At 41.6% G+C, this 18,264-nt stretch overlaps 1 non-coding gene across 1 annotated transcript; it reads left to right on the top strand.

The window, feature by feature from the left end:
* The first annotated feature begins 17,883 nt into the window (after positions 1-17,883).
* TRNAL-AAG (transfer RNA leucine (anticodon AAG)) lies at positions 17,884-17,964 on the top strand. The gene has a single exon. It is a non-coding gene; the product is annotated as a tRNA-Leu (tRNA).
* Positions 17,965-18,264: the final 300 nt, after the last annotated feature.

Genomic DNA, 18,264 nt, shown 5'->3' with positions numbered 1-18,264 from the left:
TAGGTACAACTACAGTAAATCTTAGATGCTTTAACAGTACGATCATCAACTATTTCGACTTTTAAGGGATGATCTAAATCTCCTATGGCATTGGTAAAGTTTTTGCTAAACCTAAGCGATACGAAAGAATGACTAGCTCTAGAATCATAAAATACTAGTGCATGCATGGAGTTTACTAGAAACGTACCGACTACTATGTCAAGTGCCTCCTTAGCTTCTTCTGCCATGAGTTGAAAAGCTCGCCCCTTAACCATGGGGGCTTCAGCTCTCCCTTGATGTCCATCAATTATCCTCAAGGTAGCAGGCGTTGGAGCTTGTATTGCACCTGCATGATTTAGAAGAGGACATCCAGCCTTGAAGTAGCCTAATTGGTTGTAATTGAAACAGACATGCATATTCTATTTACTATCCCTGGAACAATGCCCTTCCTTACCACACTTGTGAGGTCATGTACGACAAGGACCGTCGTGAAACTTCTGGTACTAATTGCAAGTGTGACCATTCTAACCTTTAAATATTGAACCGGTAGATTTGAACTTCTTGACTACTGTAACGCCCGTCGATCCGGGCTAGTCAATTTAGAGATAATAGGGGTCGAAAATGACTTTTCGACAAAAGATTATTTAGAATAAATTATCTTAGCCAAGTTTTAGAATATGTCTCAAAGTTTGCGTACATAAAAAGAACGCCGAAATCCGAGTTATAACGAAGAAGTTATGACATGTCGAAGTTTTACGACAAAACCGACACAGCACCGGCAAGCGTAAATAGTGAATTTATGATAGAGTGGATTTTAGCCTTAGAAATCTAAACGAAGGTTGTAGAATACGTTAAACCGAGAGCGTCCATAAAAAGAACGCCCAAATCTGACTTCGTATGAAGAAGTTATGATTTTTCGAAGTTTCGGCTTAGTAGTGTACAGCCTGAAATTCGAATATTAGATCGAGCGGTTTTTAGCCGACACAACCTAAACGAAAATCGAAGATCTCGTTATTTGTAGCATAACAATAAAAAGACAGACAAAAACGGGCGTTGGATGAAGAAGTTATGAAATTTTAATAGACCAATCGTGTCCCGGACTGTTAAATAATATAACTTTTAAAATAAAGTCAAAATTAGTCGACGGAGTCTAAACAAAAGTTGTATAGTACGTTCTCGCCTTCGTGTGGATATAAAGAATGTCGAAAACGGAGCTCGTATGCGAAAGATACAATTTTTTAAAGTTTAGACTCGAATTTGCGAAACTTGTTGCTCGATTGATGACGTGGCATGATCTGGACCGTCGCTTGCTGATCACGCCTTGCTTTGGATGGATGACACGTAGCCCTTGCATACGCCCTGCGTCCGAAGTCAGTACGCCCCGCGTACCCTCGCTCTTATCCATCCGACGTACGAAGACAGCTGCATCCGAGCTGGTGGCCTTATCCGAGGAGTACGTCCAGCGTAATTCGAGGTCCTCCGGCCTATAAATAGGGTGCGAGCCTTTCCGAGTTTTTCACACCAAAATTCATTCTCTCTATAAGATCTTTCTCTCTCTAGAGTTCCAAACCCCCCCCCCCCCCCAAACCCTAGGTAAACCCCCTACCACCCGAGGGAAGCCCCGAGGCTCCCGGAGTCCTGAGAAAAAGGATCTTTCGGTTTCGAAACGCTGCTCCAAGCAAAGCCCGTTTTTCTTTAAAATATGTTGTAAGTGAGCTACGCTTACGCAAATTTTAATATAGCTTTGAAATAATTATAGTAATGTTATTAGGTCCTTAAAATAATTATTTGGGCTATTATTATGAGTTATATATTAGGTCCTTAAAATAATTAACGCTTATATAATAGTAATAATAGTCAGACTATTAATTTGTCGCGGTTATCGTTAGACTAAACCCTAGTGGTATTGATACTAGGTTTTATCGAAGGAAAATTGTTTTGAGAGTATCGAAGCGCTGTCCGAGTGCTGAGTCACCACCTTTCAGGTGAGTGCATAGTTACTTTCAGCTTACACATAGATATGAAGTATTTTATATAAACTACGTGCTATGTGTGCATATTATCTTCATACTTGCTGTCTATGCTAGATGAACGATTTTATACACGTTTTAAACGATTTAAACTGTATATATATTTTATATCTACGAAAATGTTGGGATAAAACATGGGTAGATATAATAGATGGATATGAGTTGGATGATGAGATGAGAGGTGTTATAGACCGCGAGGTGAGGGTGAGAGGTGAACGATGTGTGAAGCCTTTTCCCAAACGATGGCCCCGTCATTCAGCAGAGTATGGATGATAACCACGGACTATTCTAGACAGTCCAGTGGAACACTAGCAGGCTCGCAACCTGTAGGTGTTAAGAACGATGTGTTCACCGGTGTACTCTAAAAAAACCCATTGACATGTATTGCGAGTGGATACTGTCGATAAACGAAATAGCCCTGGCAGCTATGGATTTAGTGCCCGTTGAGTAAACCCTGGCAACGATGGATTTCATGTTGATTCCTTAGGATGATCCTTAGGAATGAATGAACGAGGAGTAGTTGATTCTTAGGGTAGACCCTTAAGAGTAAATAAGATAATGGGGATGGGTAATTGGGTTAACTGTTTGACGATTAAACATAATAATTATATTATTGTGGGTTGAAAACCCTATGTACTCACCAGGTTTCCCAACCTGGCCCACTCGGTTTATTTATATCACAGGTGTCGATATGAAGTCACATTACACTGAGAGATTAAGGGAATATAAATCACTAGTGATAATGAATGTAAGTTCTGTTTATGCCTATGTTTCTGTATTGACAATGACATCCTAAATCTTTTAAAAGGAATAAAAATACCTTTCTTCGGAAATACTTTGATAACGTATTTATCATGTTTGACTGGGAACAAATTCCGCAAACTTTTTTATTAAAAGAGACACTCTGATTTTTATAAAGCATAAACAAAATTGGTCTTTTCTGGCCGTGAAAATGGGGATGTCACAACTACAGGCTATCATGGAGCCAAGGTCTGCCTATTCTCATTTGTTTGGGTCTCTAACTCTATTTATCTCCTCCTAGCATGATCCCGCATCTCTGCCAAGGTCTTGTAGTGATTGTTTGCTACAAAATCTCTAATACCAGTCTTGAGTATACTCATATACCTAGACATGTAACACCCAAAGTTTTGAAAGCCAAGAAAGTAAAGGAAACCCTAAATTTAAGGGGGGCTCGGAGAGTCCAAGGAGGAACTCGACGAGTCCGAGCGGGATCCGAGTCGAGGAGTAAGTGACCAACTCGGCGAGTCGGCCAAGGTGACTCGGCGAGTAGGGTCTGTGCGAGGAAAACCCTAAATCCGGGGCTTGGATCCTATTTAATCGCCTCATTCTTCTTCCTAGGGCTCCTTTACTGTCTCTCACACCCAGAACACCGCACCCTAAGCCTCCATTGTGCTCATACAAGCTTTTAGCCATTTTTGAGTGATTTAATGGGAGAAGAAGAAGTGGGAATCTTTGAAGCATCAAGGAGTGGCCTTGGATCCGAAGTTTAGGGAACATTTCTGAGCATTTGAAGGTATTAAGTCGTTTCTCTCCTTTAGATCTTCTTTGGTTATGAGTTTTGGGGCTTTTAAGCTATGTATAAGATCAATCTCGAGCTTGAGGTCCAGATCTGAGGTTGCTACCTCAGATCCCTGCTTGTTTTGGTTTAGAATCCCGTAAAGTATCAGCCATTGAGTGGATTTTGGAGCCTCTTGGTCTTAAACCCTAGTTCATGGTGTAAAGTGCCTAGATCTCCTTCTCTACACGTAAAGTTTGCAACTTTACGTGAGGAATAGGCTTGGGAAGGGTGGATCTATAGTTTGGAGTCCATGCAGGACCCGAAAGTCCTTTGCATGTATGTAGATCCGAATGGACTCGGCGAGTCCTTCGAGTGGACTCGGCGAGTAGCTTGAAGATGAGGAGGAACTCGACGAGTGGGATGAACAGCTCGTCGAGTCGGATGAAGATGGGCATGAACTCAGCGAGTTGGTTGAAGATTGCCTTGTACTCGGCGAGTCAGGTCGCGGAACCCCAAACCCTTCGAGTTAAGACTCGAGTCAGCGAGTCGAGCAAGGACTCAGTGAGTTGGACAGGACAGGATTCGGGAATCAGAAGACTCGGCGAGTCAAGTCACGATTGGAAGGACTTTGAGCATAAGAACTCGGCGAGTCAGTAAGTGGACTCGGCGAGTACGGTTGACCTGGAAGGTTGACTTTGACCAGGACTTTGACTTAGACCAGAGTTGGCTTGGTAGTCTTTCGGGGGTCAGTTAGACTCAGTTTCGCTTTGTTATTGGTAGCTCGGGGAGCGGGTGGAGCCGGAGTTTAGAGAGTTGTCGGGCAGCGGCTAGTGAGATCATCAGCAAGTTCAGCCAGTGCAGGTGAGTTTCCCTTTGTGTGAATGGGTCTACGGCCACAATGTCGGTCCATGTAGTTACGAGTAGAAGTCCCAGGGGTTAGCCCTAGGCACAGTATGTTAGTATGATTGTCAGGACGAGGTCCAGTGATAGCAGGCGGGTGCCCAAGGAATGGTTTATGCGATAGTTTATACTTGCTGTCTGTGTGATACTTGTATGTACCTGGTAAGGAGGTGAGCGTGGGAGAGGTCCCGTATCTCACCAATAGCAGAGTGTGGATGGTGTTCCACATCTCATTAGCAGCATATCAGGGGCGAGGCCCAAGTAAGGAAAGGGTGAGTGTGGGCTGGGCCCGTATCTCACTATCGGTAGGAGTATGGATGGGGTTCCATGACTCATCAGTAGAAGGATAAGGGCGGGGCCCAGGATAGGCGAGGCCTTAGAACAGGATCGGTTCATATGTGTTTAATTTATGTGTTATGATATGTCTATGTGCTATTATGAATGTTAGTGGGCGAGGCCCTGTGACAGGTGAGGCCTATGTGCAACAGATCTGTGTCCAAGCGGGGCTCGAAGCCAGGCGGGGCCTGGAGCGGCGGGGCCGTTGTAGCAGGCGAGGCCCAGAATAGTGGGCGTGGCCCAGTAATTGTTGTATGTGATAGTTGCAGCTAGATAGAGGGTGTGGCCCAGTATGTGCAGTGTGCAGTTATGTGCATGGTATGTGGTAGGGTGGGGAACTCACTAAGCTTCGTGCTTACGGTTTTCAGTTTTGGTTTCAAGTACTTCAGGTAGCTGATGATGGAGCTCGGGGTGATCGCATGCCACACACCATAGAATAGCCAGCTTGGGAATGTTTTACTCTGATAACAAATATGTGTTTTGAGAACTATCACGTTGATTATGTTTTGAATCGATAATTTTACTTTATGTAATGTTTTTATAAATGAAATTTTTAGTCTTGAATTTTGGGACGTTACAAGTTGGTATCAGAGCCTTGGTTTGAGGGATTCGGGCATACTCTCGGGTGTGCCTGAACTCAAACTGAAGGGTCGGATAAAAAGTTTTCAAAAATGAAAAGACAGTTTCGTAAAAAGATTTTTTTTGAGAACTAAAAAAACGGTTGTAGAAAAGCAAAAGAATTCAGAAAGAAAAGAACTTTGAAAAGAGAAAAGGGGTGTGGTGCATGCAATCAGTCGAGCTTAAGTAAGTACCCCAAAATACCCATACAAGTTTATGTTATGATTATCAGTTGATAGAACAGCATGCTAGATTAGGACTAAGGATCTAGGAGTGATGCCTTATGTGCCTATTATATGTGTTTGAGCTGCATGATAGTGCTGATTAGACAGTAGTAGGATAGCCTGTTTATGTTATGTCTGAGTTTATGAGTTTGTGTTGCATGCTAGTTTAGATTCTTGCTATTTGGATATGATTGCTTGAGTATGTTGTGGTTAGATTTTCCCCTTATCCAAATGTTGCTTGCTTTGTGCATTGTGGGATTTTGAGTGATGGGAGTTAGCCATTAGGTGGATATGTCACGTCACATGTGATTAGGGTTGAATAATCTCAGAGTGCTGGATTTGGCCTTATTGCGCAGCTCTTGTTTGAGTCCAACCGTTGTAGGGGCGAGTCTTTTACTTGAAGGATTATCTGAGCCTCGTCACATGTGATGGTATCCAGGTGATGGCTAATTGGCATCACAAGGAGACCTTCAGCAGCTGAGGACTGGTTGAGTTGAGTCAGAGGTTTCCCTAGGGTAAGCCTAGGATGAGATAGTGTTGGGAGCAGTAGTAGTGGATAAGGGACCTGGTGGAGTTAAAGCAATTCCTGAGGAAAGTACGGATAGATGTAGAAGGTAGTATGGGCCCGTACTACTGAAAGAAGAGGATCCGTACTCGATTCGGGAAGGGCCAAGACAAGACCGGGAACCTAGTAGGGAGTGTGTTTGGTCTCACAGCAGTGATGAGTTTTCTGATAGTGGATGTACTATATTTTCTGATAGTGGATGTATTATATTTTCAGGCGCCGGAGAGGGATCAGGCTCGGGTTCAGGGGTCGATCAGCTCGAGGAGCGAATGAGGGAGTTGATATCTGCCGAGGTTACGCGCAGTATTTTGAGTCAGACTCCTGTGATCTTTTGCACGGACAAGGAGGGTATATTGGAGATTTTGGATGAGAGGTTGGGAGCCTTCCGTACTGAGATAATGGATTTGATGGGAGTGCGTACCTTGACATTTCGGGAGTTCAGGGCTTGTGGGGCACCAGATTATCATGGGGCTAGGGACCCATCGCTAGCAGCAGATGGTTGGCTGATGTTGCCAACGCATTCCGTACGAGCCAGTGTCCTGAGGGGGACAAGTTCAGACTCGCTTCCTGTCTTCTGAAGGACAGAGCGAGGGATTGGTGGGAGGAGATTGGTCATGCTTTGGGGGATGATGTCGCGTTGGACGCGATGACTTGGAGCGATTTCTCGGCCAGGTTCAGGGCGGAGTTTTCGCCGATTATTGAGGTGCAGCAGTTGGCATGGGAGTTTCAAGATTTGACGCAAACCACTGAGATTGTGGCGGAGATCATAGCCAAGTTCAGGGAGAGGGCTCTTCTTGTACCGTAGTATGTCACGGATGAGGAGATGAAGAAGGCCCGATACCATGAGATGTTGAGGGATGACATCAGGGAGTTCGTGAGCAGATCCAGCTGTAAGACGCTGGAAGATATGATTTCTCGGGCTAGAGAGAGGGAAATTGATTTGGAGCAGATCCGAAAGAGGAAGCCGGATGAGGTTCAGGTAGATGCAGGTTCGGGCAAAAGGCCCAAGGGATCGGATTCGAGGTCTAGGGATTATCAGGACCGCAGCCGGTGCGGGAAGTGTGGCAGGGCGCACGGGGGCACGTGCAGGAGTGGTAGCGGTGGCGAGTCTGGCTGTTTCAAGTGCGATCGGGCTGGTCATTCCAGCAGGGATTGTACTATTACCACCATGCAGGGATCCAACTTGATATGTTTTCACTGCAACCAACGGGGCCACAAGAAGGCTCAGTGTCCCAGTTTGCTTTTGGCAGGACGGGTGATGGCACCCGCCCCTGCAACCTTGAGGATCACGGATGGCCATCAGGGCCGGGTAGAGGCACCTGCAGCAGGGAGCAGGGGTTTTCAGATAACGACCTCAGAGGCGCGAGCAGCGCCGGACATCGCAGGTATGTGACTTCCGTTTTCAGTTATTTTACTGTGCATGATTATATTGTTATGGTTCTGCATCATTATCGGTATAAGTATTTTATTTTGAGTGGTTGATTGTGATCGAGTAATATGCCATCTGCATACCTTGGATGTCCGTATGGTAGTTAGGGGATGTGCTTTATTGAAGAAGGTTTCGAAGGATGCAGTAACTGTAGCATGCTTGGGAGGGATTTGGTGCGTCTCGCTAGTTCGGAGTGGTATAGTGTTAGAGATGGATTGGTTAGATCCCTAGCTATGGCGGGCTTGGGTTCCTCAGTAGATTGATTATGGAATGACAGCAAAGATCGGGATCTCTTTTGAGGATTGAACAGCAAAGGGTAAGCAGGATCTAAGTAGGGGAGAATCCTCCGAGTGTGCCAGGTAGGAGCACGCGGACCCAGAACGAGTATGCGACCTCCGAGAAGGAAAAGAAGTAGTTCAGCGTTTGATGGATTGAGGATTCAGGGTTGGGAGTTTGAGAAACTCCCCAGCAGTTAGTGCATGTGATGGTAGTGGTTAGTACGTTGATGGGAATTCAGGTTGTGGATCGCCCGAAGGACTCGAGGGAGTCGGAATGAGGATCTTGGGAGCTAATGGCACGTGGGTGCCTTCGTATTAGCAGTCAGTGGTGGAAGTGTTGTAAGACTACGGGGCAGCCGTAGCATTCACTAGCAGTCAACAATGGATGGTGATGTAAGACTACGGGTAAGCCGTAGCATTCCTTAGTAGATTCGTTAGCGGAGTCGGGGCGAGGCCCTTATCTCCTAGTGATCAGATAGGGATCAGAATTGGGTAGTGGATGTGAATGATAGGGAGCGTGCTTGTTTAGCCCTAGAGAGGTGAGACCTTGGAAGAGGCCGCTCCAGGATATAGTTGGGTAAGACCCGTGGGCGGGGCCCGTATGAGATTAGCAGTATAGGTGAGACCTGAGAGCAGGGTTGCTCAGTAGTATGGTTGGGTGAGACCCGTGGGCGAGGCCCGAGCGAGAGTGGTTAGACTAGTGGGGCTAGGAAGTTAGAGGCAGGTGGGACCCGGTAAGGACCTTAGTGTCAAGATGGGGGGGGGGGGATTGAGGATCCCAGGATTGTGGTGCCGGAATGGCGCAATAAATTGAGCAGTGATAGGTGGTCGAAGTTCTTTCGGAAGTTGCTGAGAGCGACTAGGAGTTGTGTTGGGTTCAACGCAGTACTCGGGGAGTACCAGAAGGAATGTCGGGTAAGTAAGTGGTGTTCCAGAATGTTCAGGGTCAGGGTTGACCCAGGATTATTATCCGCAGGGATTGGTGTTAGTCGGAATGGCCTAGCTAAAGGCCAACGAAGGTAGGCAGCGGGTGTTGGACTAATTGGTGGGATATTGAAAGCAGACCGCAGGCGATGGGCCATAGCAAACTTCGAGGACGAATTTTAGTTTAAGTGGGGGAGAGTTGTAACACCCAAAGTTTTGAAAGCCAAGAAAGTAAGGGAAACCCTAAATTTAAGGGGGGCTCGACGAGTCCAAGGAGGAACTCGACGAGTCCGAGCGGGATCCGAGTCGAGGAGTAAGTGACCAACTCGGCGAGTCGGCCAAGGTGACTCGACGAGTAGGGTCTGTGCGAGGAAAACCCTAAATCCGGGGCTTGGAGCCTATTTAATCGCCTCATTCTTCTTCCTAGGGCTCCTTTACTATCTCTCACACCCAGAACACCGCACCCTAAGCCTCCATTGTGCTCATACAAGCTTTTAGCCATTTTTGAGTGATTTAAAGGGAGAAGAAGAAGTGGGAATCTTTGAAGCATCAAGAAGTGGCCTTGGATCCGAAGTTTAGGGAACATTTCTGAGCATTTGAAGGTATTAAGTCGTTTCTCTCCTTTAGATCTTCTTTGGTTATGAGTTTTGGGGCTTTTAAGCCATGTATAAGATCAATCTCGAGCTTGAGGTCCAGATCTGAGGTTGCTACCTCAGATCCCTACTTGTTTTGGTTTAGAATCCCGTAAAGTATCAGCCATTGAGTGGATTTTGGAGCCTCTTGGTCTTAAACCCTAGTTCATGGTGTAAAGTGCCTAGATCTCCTTCTCTACACGTAAAGTTTGCAACTTTACGTGAGGAATAAGCTTGGGAAGGGTGGATCTATAGTTTGGAGTCCATGCAGGACCCGAAAGTCCTCTGCATGTATGTAGATCCGAATGGACTCGGCGAGTAGCTTGAAGATGAGGAGGAACTCGACGAGTGGGATGAACAGCTCGTCGAGTCGGATGAAGATGGGCATGAACTCAGCGAGTTGGTTGAAGATTGCCTTGTACTCGGCGAGTCAGGTCGCGGAACCCCAAACCCTTCGAGTTAAGACTCGAGTCAGCGAGTCGAGCAAGGACTCAGTGAGTTGGACAGGACAGGATTCGGGAATCAGAAGACTCGGCGAGTCAAGTCACGATTGGAAGGACTTTGAGCATAAGAACTCGGCGAGTCAGTAAGTGGACTCGGCGAGTACGGTTGACCTGGAAGGTTGACTTTGACCAGGACTTTGACTTAGACCAGAGTTGGCTTGGTAGTCTTTCGGGGGTCAGTTAGACTCAGTTTCGCTTTGTTATTGGTAGTTCGGGGAGCGGGTGGAGCCGGAGTTTAGAGAGTTGTCGGGCAGCGGCTAGTGGGATCATCAGCAAGTTCAGCCAGTGCAGGTGAGTTTCCCTTTGTATGAATGGATCTCCCTACCATGTGTGATACTTGTATGTACCTGGTAGGGAGGTGAGCGTAGGCGAGGTCCCGTATCTCACCAATAGCAGAGTGTGGATGGTGTTCCACATCTCATTAGCAGCAGATCAGGGGCGATGCCCAAGTAAGGAAAGGGTGAGTATGGGCTGGGCCCGTATCTCACTATCGGTAGGAGTATGGATGGGGTTCCATGACTCATTAGTAGAAGGATAAGGGCGGGGCCCAGGATAGGCGAGGCTTTAGAACAGGATCGGTTCATATGTGTTTATTTTATGTGTTATGATATGTCTATGTGCTATTATGAATGTTAGTGGGCGAGGCCCTGTGACAGGCGAGGCCTATGTGCAACAGATCTGTGTCCGAGCGGGGCTCGAAGCCAGGCGGGGCCTGGAGCGGTGGGGCCGTTGTAGCGGGCGAGGCCCAGAATAGCAGGCGTGGCCCAGTAATTGATATATGTGATAGTTACAGCTAGATAGAGGGTGTGGCCCAGTATGTGCAGTGTGCAGTGATGTGCATGGTATGTGGTAGGGTGGGGAACTCACTAAGTTTCGTGCTTACGGTTTTCAGTTTTGGTTTCAGGTACTTCAGGTAGCTGATGATGGAGCTCGGGGTGATCGCATGGCACACACCATAGAATAGCCAGCCTGGGAATGTTTTACTCTGATAACAAATATGTGTTTTGAGAACTATCACGTTGATTATGTTTTGAATCGATAATTTTACTTTATGTAATGTTTTATTAAATGAAATTTTTAGTCTTGAATTTTGGGACGTTTCAAGACATCTTTACTTTTTCCGAGGATACATACTCGGGGAAAAACAAGGTTCTCTCCGTGAACATCTTGGTGGTTTCCATCATCGTTTTAATTGTCTGCTTGAGAGACAAGACTTCTTGAGCTAGTCGCTCCCTTTCCGGCAGTGGAACATACAATTCCCTGAACTTTTCTAAAAACTTTTCCCACGTCACTGCGTCCTTTTCTACTGGTGAGTAATATTTGGTAACAAAGTTCCACCAGTCATTCGCCCCATGACGTAGGAGATTTTGTACATACCTAAATTTTAAATTAGTCGGGAAAGCACAAGTGTAGAAGCATCCTTCTACATCTAAGATCCACCTCTTTGCAGCAATTAGATCTCTAACACCGTCAAACTCTCAGGACTTGGTGTTATTAAACTCTCGATAAGGCATGTCCTTATCTCCAAACGAGGCTATAGTAGCAACAACAGCAGTGGCGACGGCAACAGCCGACTGGCAACGACAAAATTATGTTCGTGAAATAGAGCGATTAGTTCGGTTTTGATAGTTCTGAACAATTCTGGGATCATCTCTCTTACATCCGTTGCTACCGTTGTCTCTATCCGATCACGTATGTCAGCCTCGGTCGGACCCGACCCTTCCGATCCGGAACCAGAACTTCTTGCTCTCGTGATCATTACCACGCTAAAGATGGAAACGGGAATGATTTAATATGAATTTGCTCGAGTTATCTAGAGATAAGACTCAAGTCTTTCCAGTTCCCTAGAAACTTTGTGACTCTTCCTGACTCTTGTATGGATAATGTGCTTCCAGTAGTACAGGCTCATACTACCTTCCACACCAATCCATACTAGATCCAAGAATTGTCCAAACGTTTCTAAGTCACTTCAATCTTTTATCAGTAGGCCTTTTCACACACCTAATGTTAAAAGGAACTGATCACTAATTCTCTTAGATTCTTCTTATAGGATTTCTACTATCCGAATTATCGTACTGTAGGAAGTTATTCCTAATATCGATAGTCGCCTCGTATATGCACGTCGTACATAATCCAGGATTGGATAGTCCGTCGAATAATTAATTTTATCCTAAGCCCACAACCAAATGAGGAACATGAAGTAAGGATGAACTAAGCATTCTAAGGCTATAGAATCCTAGTTATGTACAACTCTAAAGCATACACTTAGTAATTATATGATATCAGTACAAGCTTCAAGTAGCAATAAAAGAAATCCCTAAGGCTACAAGGCATTCTAAATATCAGGAAATCCTATTTTTGCAATTCCTAAAAATATCTTTAGCCTTACTCTAGAATGCATTTCTAACAAATCATATGCCAGCAGATAATAACATTGTGGATATTTTGGGAATCACTTTCCTTTCTGAGCTCCGCTAGACTGTACGCATCACATATTTTTCCTTTTCATACCACTTATTTTATAAAAAGATTTGTTAAGATATTCAGATCCTTATTTTGAGTCTGGAATCACAGAGTGTTCATCTAATTCTCTCAAACCATGGCTCTGATACCAACTTGTAACGTACCAAAATTCAAGGCAATTTTTCCGTTTTATTTATTTAAAATATAAGTGTTACAACCCATTACAAAATCACTGTCATACATTTATTTGAAAAGAGAGTTCTAGCGAAATTCTTAAAATATTATTTATTGCCTTCGATGCAAGTATAGTCATGCGAGAGCCTTTCCTCGATCCGAAGAACAGCCTAAAAGCAGTTATTCAACAACTATAAGTCGAGGCTTACCGAATTCCTTAAAAATATTCCATACTAAAACACATATACGATGCATGCATATAATAGCCTTCAACATATATTTGGTCCACCTTAAGTGCATACTATAGGGTAAATATATCCTAACTTACAAGGATACATACTATAGTATACAATATACTTAGAAGAACTCTCCTGATTAATGTCTCAAATGAATGACAAGAATCTACTGATGATTCCACGAACAGGTAGTGTGCTCAACAAGTATCAGCCTATAATGTTATAACTAATTAGTTTCAAGGGCAGTTTGGTAATGTAGGCTAGATCTATGACTAATCTCGATGAATAATGATAGCTCTATCAAATAACGATCATTCGGGCTGGACAGTTGGGAGGCAAGACCATTTAGCCTTTCTGAAATCCAACAGCCAAGCTATTATGACCATTCTAGACACTTCTCCAATAAGTAGATTAATCAGTATTATAACTAGAAGTATTGATAAATATTATTTATAGGTTCATAATGACGACTTATGACGATAAATACAAGTTACACTAAAATCAAAAGAGTGTAGCTTAACTTATAGAGGTTTTAGTGAAAACCGGAAAAAATAGCAGCATAATCCCGATACCAAAAGCTCCCCTTCTTGTCGGCCTCTTAGATATTCTAGAGCCCTGCTAAAACATTCTAAAACTAGGGAAAAGTTAGAACTCAAAGAACTAGATAGATTGTAGAGAGAGATATGGAATTTGGGGTTGAGAAAATGAGATTTTTGGAGGGCTATTTATAGGAGAGAGTGAGGCGCGTCGTGCAATTCAATAGGTATGCAGCACACTTGGTCCTTGTTGGCTGCTCTCTCCTTTTGACACGTGTTGCGTCCAAATTATGCCATGTCATCACTTCTAGAAGTATGCTACGTGTCCCCTATTTGTGGCGCAATGTGTCACATTCTCATGGTGACACATCACTTGTCTCTTGGAGGAGTGAGAGGTCGACCTTGCCACGTGGCGCACTACGGTGCCGCCATGTCATCAGTGCAGGCGGTTTCTCGCACATCTTCGGACGACCATAACTTTCGCATATGAGCTTCATTTTCAATGTTCTTTATATCCTCGAAATCCTATCAATGAGCTCTAAAACTTTCATTAAGGTCTCAAAATATAATTTTTGCTCTAACAAAAATTCATATTTAGACCAGTTTGAACTGTTAAAGTCTGTGAGAAATTCATAGCTTCTTCATATGAACTCTGTTATCGACTTTCTTTATATTGATGGGTTCATATTTCTGAAAATTTCAGTTCTCATATAGATTGGTTTGGCTAACAATCAACCGAATAGAATTTCGATTTCTGTGCCCGCACTGTTGTGCTGAAACTTCAAATATCATAACTTCTTCTCACGAAGTCAAATTTAGACGTTCTTTATATGCACGCTCTAAGTTCTATGAATACTACGACTTTCGTTTAGATTGCTTAGGCTAATAAGCAACCTATCTAAAATTCACTTTTTACGATATGCTAAGTCGCACCAGTTTAATCGCGAAACTTTGAAAAAGCATAACTTCTTCATACGAAGTTGTAGAATATAGGGATATTTGATCATTTATCTAATGGTGTCTCATAACTAGCTTGTAGAGTAAAACAATTGGATTAGATGACACACTCTTTGTTTATTATTAAAATGGAGGACCGTTGGAAATAGTTCCCATAATAACAATATTTTGGTAATATTACTTATTAATAGAAGGGTCTTTTGGGGTTACACACAAGAACATAATTAAACAATAATCGACAAGAGAGAATATTGAGGATGTAGTTCTTAATTTATTAGTGTTTAATAAATTAATAGAAATTTGTAGATCTTAAGGGGTTTAAAGTGTAAGATTTTAATTTCAAATCTTACGGATAATTACTTATTGTGAATAAGTAATTATCTTATAAGGAATCGTAACTCTCCCCTATAAATAGAGGCCTCCTAAACCGGAATTTGAGCTTATGCCTTTTTCAAATCTGGTTTGATCTCTACCCTTTCTCTCAATATTCTGAGCTACGGCTTACGCATCGCGTCCCTTTGAGCCACGTATTGCGTATGACGAACATAAACTATAATCATTTAGGGTTTAATGTTTAGTAGATCTAGAGTTGTCAAGTGGTTTTGATTCTTTGGTGTGATTATAAAAGAGGAATCCTGTTTTGGGTTCTATATCCACATCAAAGTTGGAAAGAAACTAAACAAAGACCGCAAGGGTATGTCTTCGGTTTCTTTCATTTTATTTGTTTTAGTTGCATTAGTTGTTTGAACCTGGGATCCTCTCATGGGATATGTGTTTTCTGTTTTGATTGTATGTTTTCGTTGCCTTTGCGGCTCTTGTTTTGTATGCACAAATTCCATCAATTAAAATGTTTATTATTTGAACGAGTTCAACATTCAAATATGCATAGTTTTATTGTTATTAGCCTATTTTATTATGAACTTAATCACCTTATGATATTTTTCATATATAAAATATTCTGAGTAATAACTACTTTACAATTTGTCTTAGCCAATTACTCCTCGTCTCGGCTGAGTATTCGCTCCCCTCAATAGATCGACTTAGTATCCCTATCAAGGTTTGCAACATTGTTCAAATGTCAATACTAAATTCCAATTCTTAAAGTTTTTAACCTCAACTTTCACGTAAAAAATTATAACTAAGTTATAACCTTTATATTAATTAACTTTGATATTTTTAATTCCATTATTTTATTTAATTTTATTTTATTTAATTTAAAATTTTAAAATTTTATTTTACAGAAAATTACCCTTCCGGCCCAAATTGTGGGTGTTCCATTATACCTTTAGTTGATATATATACATGTTATCCCAATCTTAATCCCTTTGAATCTCGTTTAGATTAGAATAAGTTCTCCAATGGAGTCCTCTTCTATTGACTAAGTTATAATTTTTAGAAGAAATGTCCCAAACATGAACATTTCCCGGCTTAAAATGTCACCTACAACTATCTAGGACAATTCTCGGCTTAAAAATCGTTAAGAATGGTGGAAAAAATGTCTAGGACAATTCAGCTGTAAATATCAAGTAAAATTCTTGACATAACTTTTTCACTGTAACTTCAATTCAGATAACTTAAAATTCGAAGGAAATGAGAAAGAGACCTCCACATCTTCCATTTTATGTTTCATAAATTTCTTCGTTCTTATGGATTCAACCACCCTACATTTGGCTATCTCATTTTCTAGTCAAACACTGATTTAGGCAGTTTACTTTATCTAGTATGTCTTGAACTCGAACATATGCATTGTTAGAAAAAAGGGGATGAATAGATTGCTTGGAATCTCTGAAAGTTGTGATTCACTATCAAATTGAAGTATTTCGATGGTACAGACCGAACACTCAATTGGATGAAATTCAGAGAATGAAATCTGAGAATGTATATGAAAATGTTCTTCAAGACGTACCAGAAAAATGATCAAAAAACGGATATATAATTCATGTCTGAAAACTGTCAACAGACAGTTACAAACTGTCATAAAACTACCAAATTGTCATTAAACGGATCTCAGAGAAAAAAATGGTCAACTTTCTAAAATTGAATTTTTGATGCATTTTTTAATATAGCTCGATCCCAGCCAGGGGCTCTGCCCCTTGGATCCCGCCAGGGGCGCTACCCCCGGACCCCCGTTCGTTTAGGGGCTTCGCCCCTAAATAACAATGTACTTTGTATCTTGAAAAACTTGAACAAGTGTGCACTCCTACACCATCCTAACTTGTTCAATATTCAACAATATCACTTTTAGTCAACAATTTAATCCTATTACACTTTTGGTCAGTGTTTTCGTGTATCAAACTGTAACTCCTACAAACTGTCTCACAAATAGGTTTCTAACATTTATTACAGAAATTGATGATGGCATAATTTCTTTATTAACAATACCATACATATTGCATATTAAGGTAACGCATTTTCAGTAACACTATATAAATTCTTTTTACTTCATATCGTTATTCATGTCAACATGGATATACCCACTTTAGTTCTTTCATTATTTCTTTGAAACGAATTTGTAAAATCCAAGCCCCAAGGAAATTGCTAAAGAAGGAACTGGAGTTGCACAAAAGACCAGTCTCAGATCGGATCCGAAAAAAAGACCGAAACCGAAGCAGTCTAAAACGAAACCGAACCGAAAAAGAGAAGTCCTAAAAAAGACCGGTCTCAAAAAATAGCGGTAGCGAAAGTTTATAAATATTTCATTTTTACATTAATTACACAATTTTTAATCACATTATCTAACTTATTTCAATCACATACTTGTTAACGGAAAAAAAAAATTCAAAACATAAACAAAAAACCGAAAAATACATAAACCAAATAAAAATGGCGCACAAAAAAGACCGCAAGATCGTACTGAAAAACCTTGAGACCAATTCGAAAAAGGAACAACCCAAAACTGTCCTCGACAGGTCCAAAAAAAGACTGAAGAATGATCCAAAATCGATAGGAATTTGGCCACATGACTTAGTTTGCCTCTTCAAGTGGGTTTTAAGTAACATTGGGATCACTGAAGGGGTCAATCAAAACAAATCTTAGCCCACATTTCCATTTATAAAAGAATTTGTATTTATAAGAGTCACTTTAATGATTTTTAAATAGTGTAAATATATTTTGGTCGACCTATAAATCATTATGACTTAATTTTATTTTTTATACTATTTCAGATCTGTTTGTAAAGGGTTATAAGATAATTAAATCCAGTTTTACAAAGGAGTGTTCACAGGTATAATTCTTGATTTCCATCAGGGGCGGATTTAGGGGGGTTCCGGGGTGGCACCGGCAACCCCTAAATTTTCCGGCCGCAGTGGAAAAATTTTCGAAATTTTTTAAATTTTTTAATTTTTCTACTATCGTGCAACCTCTAATCTTTTCGTGCAACCCCTACTATGAAATCCTGTGTCCGCCCTTGATTTCCATGATTTGGGTTCATCACTTAAATATGAATTAATATAAATGAAGATTATAATTGATTAATTACATATAATTTTGTATTCCGTTATCCACAAACCAAAAAACGTAAAAAACAATCGATAATAAAGTTAAATGTGTTCTATTTATTAATTGATTTTGGAAGCATGAAGTTGAGATGGCCGAGTTGGTCTAAGGCGCCAGATTAAGGTTCTGGTCCGAAAGGGCGTGGGTTCAAATCCCACTCTCAACATATCTTCTTTTAATATTGTTATTTTTACTTTTTGCATATTTTGTCAGTAATCAAAATATATGAGTTATTTATAAATCTAAATTATGTTATAACTCATGTATTACACAGCTAGCTGACTAAATAAAACAAAATTGAAACGTTTATAAAGCATAATATTAATCAAGATTTGAACATAATTAGTTTTAAAGATAGTTAGATGATTTTTCGGTAAATATATAATCGTTATTTTAATTTAATATGTAACATAGCATGAAAATACAAGCTAACGTATTTTGATTTTTGTTTTTTTATATAGATTAA

Source organism: Lactuca sativa, chromosome 7, assembly GCF_002870075.4.
Source record: "Lactuca sativa cultivar Salinas chromosome 7, Lsat_Salinas_v11, whole genome shotgun sequence".
NCBI classification, from domain to species: Eukaryota; Viridiplantae; Streptophyta; class Magnoliopsida; order Asterales; family Asteraceae; genus Lactuca; species Lactuca sativa.
The sequence above is the reverse complement of the archived record's forward strand: the minus strand, read 5'-3'. Positions and strand labels throughout refer to the sequence as shown.